The sequence below is a fragment of the Pteronotus mesoamericanus genome, unplaced genomic scaffold (assembly GCF_021234165.1).
Source record: "Pteronotus mesoamericanus isolate MK-2021 breed Mesoamerican mustached bat unplaced genomic scaffold, CSHL_Meso_final contig_124, whole genome shotgun sequence".
NCBI classification, from domain to species: Eukaryota; Metazoa; Chordata; class Mammalia; order Chiroptera; family Mormoopidae; genus Pteronotus; species Pteronotus mesoamericanus.
Window position 1 is genome coordinate 8,670,801 of NW_026555051.1, and position 8,643 is coordinate 8,679,443.

Below are 8,643 nucleotides of genomic sequence, written 5' to 3' on the forward strand. Positions count from 1 at the left end.
GCCTTCCCAAGTGGCTGTACCATTTGGCATTCCAACCAGCACTGAATGAAATCCCTGTCACTCTGTATCCTTGCCAACATACGGTGTTAGTGTTCTGGATTCTGGCCATTCTAATAGACCATGGGAAGATACTCATTGTAGTTTTAATTTTCAATTACGTAATGATATATGATATTCAACATCTTTTTATATACTCATTTGCCATCTATATATCTTCTTTAATTTGGTGTCTATTTAAGTCTTTAGCCCATTTTTAAACTAGGGTGTTCATTTTATTACTGTTGAATTTTAAGTGTTCTTTGCATATTTTGTTTTGGGTAACAGTTCTTTCTCAGATATGTCTTTTACAAATATTTTCTCCCAGTCTGTGGATTGTCTTCTCATTATCTAAAATCATTAGATTTTTATTTAATTCCATTGGACTTCTGTTGGATACTTCCTGAAATACAGCCTCATAATTGAGGACACTGAAGCTATGCCATTTTAATGTTTCATGCCAGAATCTATCATCAAATTACTGTTTCATAACCTTATAGTTCTCAGTAACAAGCACTGAAAATTAATTAAAATGCATTGTCCAGAGCCCAACACCCAGAGCATGTCTAGAGTGTGATCAGAAGTATTCATTTTTAAAAATCACTAGAAGTGTTTCTAACACAAGTGGAGCTCAAAGAACACTTTTCAATAGGATTTCTCCTATCTAGGGGGGATCAAGGAGTAATCTTCAGCTCTGGCCAAAAGCATATGTAAAAACTCCAGGTATATCAGGAGTACTTTATAGTTGTCTTAGTATAGAAATTTATTTAACTCTCACAGGTTCCCAGGTTTCTGAAATTGCTTCTCAAACCTTATGACAACAGATGTGTGTTTGTTGTGGCAAATGATAACCGGCATGAAGATTAATTGTTTATCTTTTTTTTTTGAGGGGGTGGGGGACCTCTGTCCTCAGATCAGACCATTAGAGGCTTATTGGTTTTCTATCATGTTATCTGTCACTGTGCAAAGTGTTCAAGACTTAATAATAAAAACATGGTCCCTAGCTCATGGTACATAAAGTCCAGCACACATCCTTTTCTGGTCTTTATTCCCCACCCGCTGGGGATGGATCAGCCTGATAGGGATGGATCAAAATCTAATGATCCATCTCAAGCTGATCTGTTCACTTTAGTTTATCAATTCCTCCAGAGTGGAAAGTACAACTTACACACTCTGTAACATAGTGCTTTCACATATTTGACTCTTTTGATTCAACAATATGTTTTTAAAAATACAATAAACACTTATGATTCTATCACCTAGAATGAATTATTCATCTTTTGTTACTTTTTGTTCAAGATTTTATTAATAGAACACAAAAAATATTGCAAGTCAGTCCTTTTTGAAAATCTTTCCCTGTCCCATTCTCCTCGCAATTGATACCCTACTTTCCAATTCTGCCCCCAAAATTACACTAGAAATTTGGTATAAAAATTTCTAGTCTCTTTGCATATTCTTTTAACATTTCATAAACAATTATATATGTGTATATATTATAATTCTATGTATATATAATTATGTGTATTTACATATGTATATATTATAGATCTGTATATTTGAAATGTGCACAAATGCTATCACATTGTACATATAGGTTATGTTTATATATTTATTTATCTCAGCTTGTTCCACAAAGGAGCTTAGATTATATCAAGTTACATATTAAATTTAAAACATCTATTGTGGCATTTCATAAGCTTTATAAACCACCTAGCTTTCTGTGATCTAATCATTTTAATGGGTCAACACTACTGCATTGGGTAAACAATTCTCAGTTTAAGAAGTACATGGATGCTGTGGTAGTAATTTTTAAATAGAAAAATCTAGATCGTTATTGTTTATATTTTTCAGCGATTTAAAATGATTTCAATCTTATTAATGTTGTAAGTAACCTTGAAAATCCACAACTGAAAACCTCACCAAACTCTCCATTAAGATGATACTGTTTTTAAAAAGCTATGTCTCAGATATAAGCCAATATTTATAAATGAAACAATACAATTCTTTATAGAGGAAAATATGCAGCATAAAACAAATGTATGAGGAACAAATGTAATAAAGATAACTATTGAGATAATTCAATGTAAAAAACCCATAAAATTATAATTTGCATCTCTATCAAGTTCATAATTTGCAGGCAATCATGTTATGTCAGTGCCATCTGAAGGAGCGCTCCAAAGACTGCTTATCAAAGGGCTGCTAGCCACAGCCCTTAGCTAGTTAGTTGCATGCAGCTCAGCATCAACAAGCCTGCTGGGCTCCCTTCCCTTCGGATATAACTATGTTTTAGCTTGTAGTTACATAATTGGAGACATGATTTCTCCCCCTGATGATCTCTTTCTGTACGAGTTACTCAAGCGTGATATATGGGATATAATCAGAATGCATCTTTATTCTTGATTCCTACCAGCCCTTTAAGTTTATTCAGTAGTGAAAGATTTTTTTCTCTGACCCTAGTTAAAAATCTCTAGGAACTAGGACATTCTTTTATCCTAATTTTATGTTATGTATATTTTTACCACGACTACAACAACAAAAAACAAACTTTGAATGTATCAGGTCACTGAGAAATAACCAACACGATAATGCAGTACTTGAATACTTTACCACCTGTGCCACTGAAACAGCCCTGACAATGCCGAGAGTCTCAAAAGATCTTCAAGGAAGTTAACCCTCCCCACTTCTCAACCTACTGTCTCAGAAAGACTGGAGCAGGCCTGGGTTATGTAACAGATACCCATCCTCATTCTGTATTACTCCCCTGCCCCTCAGGAGCCTCAACTCACTAAAAGTATAATGTCTGCCTTCCTTTTTAACCACATTTTTTGTTCCCATCATTGCAAGAAAAGCCAGAGAACCACATGTCAATCAGTTCAAGTAAATAAATGAACACAACTGTCTCCAGCTCTTCAATTTAGGATCCAAATTTGAGTCAGAAAGGGCCCACTAGTATAACAAATAAGATAGATCATATTATTCTGAAAATAACTTTTTATTTTGTGTTTACTACCCTTACACGAAGCTGGTAGAAGGGAGGGTAGGCCCCATGACTTTTAACAGTTATACAAACTCTTCAAATTTAAGCATCCTACATTCAAAAAGTAGAACCTCCTGTCCTATATAACGATTAATACTTTGAAGTTAATTTAGAATAGAATTGTCTCCCCTCCTGCAGCCTGAGCTGTTATCAGGCCTTGGAGAAAGGGGAATAATGCTAGATTTTTCCTCCCTTTCTCTAATGCTCCTCCCCTAGCATGTTAACCTTGACTTCAGGCCTCTGTATGATTGTAACAAAGAGAGGAGAAGGGAGAAGAGGTCAAAGAAAGACTTACTAGATCTGGCACTGTCATAATTGAGCTTTGTGGTGTCTGGGTCTGTGGTATGTTTAAAGCTGACTGCATCACGGGGCACTTTTGTTTACTTGGAAATCCTAGTTAATCTTCACAGGAGATGTGACAAAATCATTCATCATCAGCGTTTGCCACAGCAGCATCTGCACAAAACAAAGGGAAGGATTATGCAACAATGCTATCAAAGATCCTCTGTCTCTCATGCCCGCTCTTACTAAGCCTTCCTTTGACACATCTTTCTTTCTTCATGTATATCTGAAGTATCCCCTGCTCAGAAGTAAATGACCTTTGTTCTATGCAATTTATGAGACTTTCACAAACTAAAATAACCTCTGACAGAGTCATTTTCAATCTATTCATTACTATCTACAATATCAAAATTCAGCACAGGCTGCAGAACCAGGCTGCCGAACCAAGCTGCCTAAATTCAAATCTAAGCTCTGCTGCTTACTTAGCAAGTGACACAGAGCAAGTTCCTTAAACTCTCAGTGCCTTAGTTTCATATCTGTGAAATAGGGAGGATGAGCATTTACCACAGAAGGTTTTTTGAGGATTAAATGAGTTCATACATGTGCATGCATGTATACGGTAAGCATCAGTGAACACACATAATGTCTTATCACCACATTTCCTTAAAGGATATTATTCAGAAATAAATTTCTAAAACCGCTATGAAAACTATTCCATTTTTTATTGCTTCTAGAAATTAAATGCCTATTTGATAGATAAGTGATTTTGTTTTTAGAGGTTTACAGCCCACTATTTAATAAAGAGAAATATTTTTTAACAACTATGAAAACAACAGTTTTGGAAAGTGTGCTAACATCTTTGTTAGTTAATGGCACAAAAAACTTGTTTATTTGGACCATATGATCATAACCAAATCATGTTACTTATTTTTTGGCAGAATTCCCTAATTTCAGGGTAACGTACCTAAAGAAAATAAGCAAAATTTTGAGAATTGGGTTTTAAGATGAAGCTTATAGTTCAAATACATTACAGCAGTAGCACACAATAAAGTAAAGCAATAAAGGTGACTACACCAAACTGAAAGTACTGTGACACACCAGAGAATGTTAATCAAAATCAATTAGCTACTGTGGCTATTATGTCACATCCTTTGTATAAAAATATTAGAAGTGACAATTCAAAAACATTTTGCTTCTTCATCAGACCAGTCTTTATGAAATTACCATTGAAGCCTGACCAAGGAAGAGTAATCCCCTAGTGAAATGTTTTAACCATCTAGCAAGCATATGTATGACAAGCAAGTATAAAACATAATTTTCACATGTGTATTCTTACTGAAACTTCCAACCGTGTTCTCAAATTATTCTCATTCAAAACTTGTGTTACTCCCAAATCGTAATCCCTAGTCTCCTATGCACTTTTCACAAATCAGTTAGTAATGGACCACAGGCACTTACAGTCATCATTGTCGTAATCACTAGACAGTATACTCAAAGATTTACTGACTCTTTGGCATTAAATTATACTTTGATATGAAAAGTTTACATGATTTCACTCATATGTGGAATCTAATTAACAAACTCAACTAATAAGCAAAATAGGGATAGAATCACAGACAGAGAACAAGCTGACAGCTCTGGGGGCGGGGGGTATGAGCAGTTGGAGGAACTGAGCAAAAAAGGTAAAAGGACTCATGGATATGGTGTGGTGATTGTGAGGGAAAAAGGGGTAAAAGGAGGATAAATGGTAATGGAAAAAAATACAATAAAAATAAATTTTTAAAAAAACACTACAGTTTCAGCTCAATTCCACTACAGGCTATTTGCCTACCATTAAAAGGGGGAAAAAATCTCCCCATTCAAATCAGCAAACATAGACCTTAATTATTGGTCAAAATGGAAATAAATGATTCCTGCCCTCATGGCCACTTTAAAGACTCCTCCAAACGACCTGGTATAGTGTTGCAATATGAAAAATTCAGTGGCAGATGTGTGAAAACATTAATTCTCATAACGCTTCACTGGATAAGTGACAAGATCCAATATCCTTAACCAAATAGTCACTGTATAACACACGCTGGATGTTAAGTTCAGTTTTCTGGTTGGGTAGAGTGAAATAATAATTTGCCTCCTGTTCCTATTTATGCCTTAGAATACTGATGACAAAAAAAATGTTAAAACTTCAAAACAGAGATTTTATTGATAATTTCAGTAGTCATATTTTAAGAGGCCTATAAATTTTATACATCTTCAAGTAACTAAGCTTCACCCCAAAAAATAATCATTTCTGATTATAACTTACACTCCAGGCACTTAGAAACATTCTACAGCAGACTAATCCAACTATGTACCTATCTCAAATTATCTTTCAAAAATTTAGAATATAACACATGGAATTATAAATAATGCAAACATAACTTTAAAAAACAAAATCTATTATCATGTTTGGAAGAAATGTATCATAGTAAAATGAGTCACATAAGTAAAATTTAGAAACTTCCGTAAATCAGTTGTAAAGTCTAAAGACTAGTGTTAATATTGCTGAAATTTAGGCACATGCTGATTATATTCAGTTTTAATTTGTTTTCAGAAAGTGATACAGATTGTTTCATGTAAACTTACATACTTCTTATTTTTTTAATATAGCACTTTTAGCACTGAAAAAAAGGAGCAAAAGAGTCATAGCTATATTTGCCTTCATACTCTCTAATCTTGTTATAGACATCACCTATAGCCAATATGCTGCTGCACAGAATATTTCAGGCCTATCAACCTTGACAGCACTCTTCTTTATAAGCAGCTGTTGATTAACCACATGGGAAAGTGTGATTGAACTCCAGATGGAGTTGACTGCTTAATATTGCATCAGACTAGTCGATTTGGGGACAGATATCTTTAGTGCTACTGACTATTGAATCACCTACTTAAAAATTAGATGATGCTGGGAGATTTTAATGTGTTAAAGAGAAAAATTACTTAAGACTAAGACTATGGTTCTTTCCTGTTGTGAGTAACTAAAAGCAACTATGGAGTCGGGCAGCAATCTCCGGCCCTGACCTTAGCAAGTAGCACATTTACACACATTTGCAGAGACAGAATTCCTAATGAGACAATAAATGCTGTACTACTTTCTATCCATCTTGAAAAGAAGAATTTAAGACCAGCGATATTTCAAAAGATATCAGTGATAATATAAAACTGAGCGTTATTCTGGTCAAAATAATTGAAAGCTTTTGAGGAGGGGTTGTAAAGAAACAAGTATGAAGGACACATGGACAAAGCCAAAGGGAGTAAGATCAAGGATGAGAGGTAGGGACTGGGGCACCAGTAGGGAGAAAATCGAGATAACTGTAATTGAACAACAAGAAGTTTTTTAAAAAAAGAAAGCGTTTTCTTCTGAGGAACTCAGCATACGCTATTAAAAATGAATTCTTTCTAAAATAATTAGCCTGTTTCTTCCAAACAGTAGGAGTGGCAAAGGGAATAAGACAGTCAAATCAAAACAAGACAGTAGAATAATATTTTTCCTCCTAGAATAAAGTAAGCAACTGATCACATTTATAAATGAGATTCATAATCCTTGCATTGGAGATATCTTTTTACTTAAAATTTACACAACATTTTCTAAATAAAACTATATTTTACATTCCAAGTAAGTTCATAATTGCTCACAGACTCACAGAATTTTTGAAGTTATAAAAAATTTTACAGTTATCTATGTTCATCGTCTATGATGTACATGACATCCATAATTTTATAGTAACATAACCCTTCAACGCCAGGCCAGAGCCTCTTCACTACAATAACACGCACACGCACACACACCCCCGCTGTGAGAAGTTTTTCTTTCATTATAACTTTTAATTTCAAATTAATATAGTCTTAAAATATGGTAAAGTGGATTTCCTTTTACTTTATCTTTTATTTTAAAAAGTATTACTAAAATTTGTATTAAAATTAATCTGTCATAAGTCAAAGCTGAAACATTAAAGCCAAATGCACTTTACTTAACAGATCTGTACAACATATCTGTTTGTTGTTACAAATATTAATAAAGAAATACTACATTTCTTTATTAAATTTGTCTCAAGCAACAACTTCCTTTAAATTATTTTTTCTAGATTCTGAGTCCTTGTACTTACAAATTAGATAATATTTACTTGTTGCTTCCTCAATTTATGTAAGACTGTTAATAATGGATTTATTATATACTACCTGGTAAACACACGGGGTACAGCATTAAATATGCAACCACAAAGTACACACAGATAAGAAAAAAACAAAATAGGCAATTCCTGTCAGTGGTAACAATTAGTTGAGCTGTCACTCATGTTAAAAAAATCAATCATATTAAAATAATTAATGAAATATATTTGTCATATATGACTAAATATGCATTTCTACCACCCCAAAGTCATATGTATATCAAACATTTCTAAAGAACTATGCAAACAGGCTGAAATAAATATTTACCATATGCAATAAAACACTACCTCATTGAATGTTAACCCACAACAAAGAAAATAAATAGCACAATTAAATCTTTCCAGTCACTAAATTAATTTGTCCCTTGTATAAATAAAAGGGATAATACACGCAGAAGATAACATTGCTGACAGAACAGGCAAGCTCTCTCAAAAATACAAGAACAACCTGGAGGACTCATTCACAATATCACTGAATCCTACTCGATCACCCCACACATCATACTAACTTCTACCTCTGTACTTTTCACACCTTGATTCTTTCATCCTAATACATCCCCTTCCAAGCCCAACCTTCCAAATCTTTCTAGGACCACCTCTTCTATAAAACTTTCCATTATATTCAAGAAAACTGCTCCTTCCCATGTTGTACTGACTGTGGTAACAATGGATATTCTGGTCTTTTTCTTTTTAAAAATTTTTTCCCATTTTTATTGGGGTATAGTTAATGTTACTTTTTTATATATTTCCCAATTTTTTCTCAAAAGTTTTCTTATTATATTCTACTTTTAAATGACAAAACTAAAATAGAACTATTTGTTATGTCCAAACAAAATCCTATTTCTTAAAGTGATGTCTGTTGTTTACAAGTAGATACAGTTTATACTTTTTTAAGTGATATTTTATTAACAATTCCAAAATAAATATTCTAACTTTCCTCACTAGAAGCAAAACCAATGACTTAAAAGGTTAAGCTAGAAATTTTGCTTATTTATTTATCTTGGGAGTTTCTTGTTTTGTTTTGCCTTATTTTTGTTTTTGTTTTGCAAAACAACACAACTTCAATTCTTTAACTGCCTACTC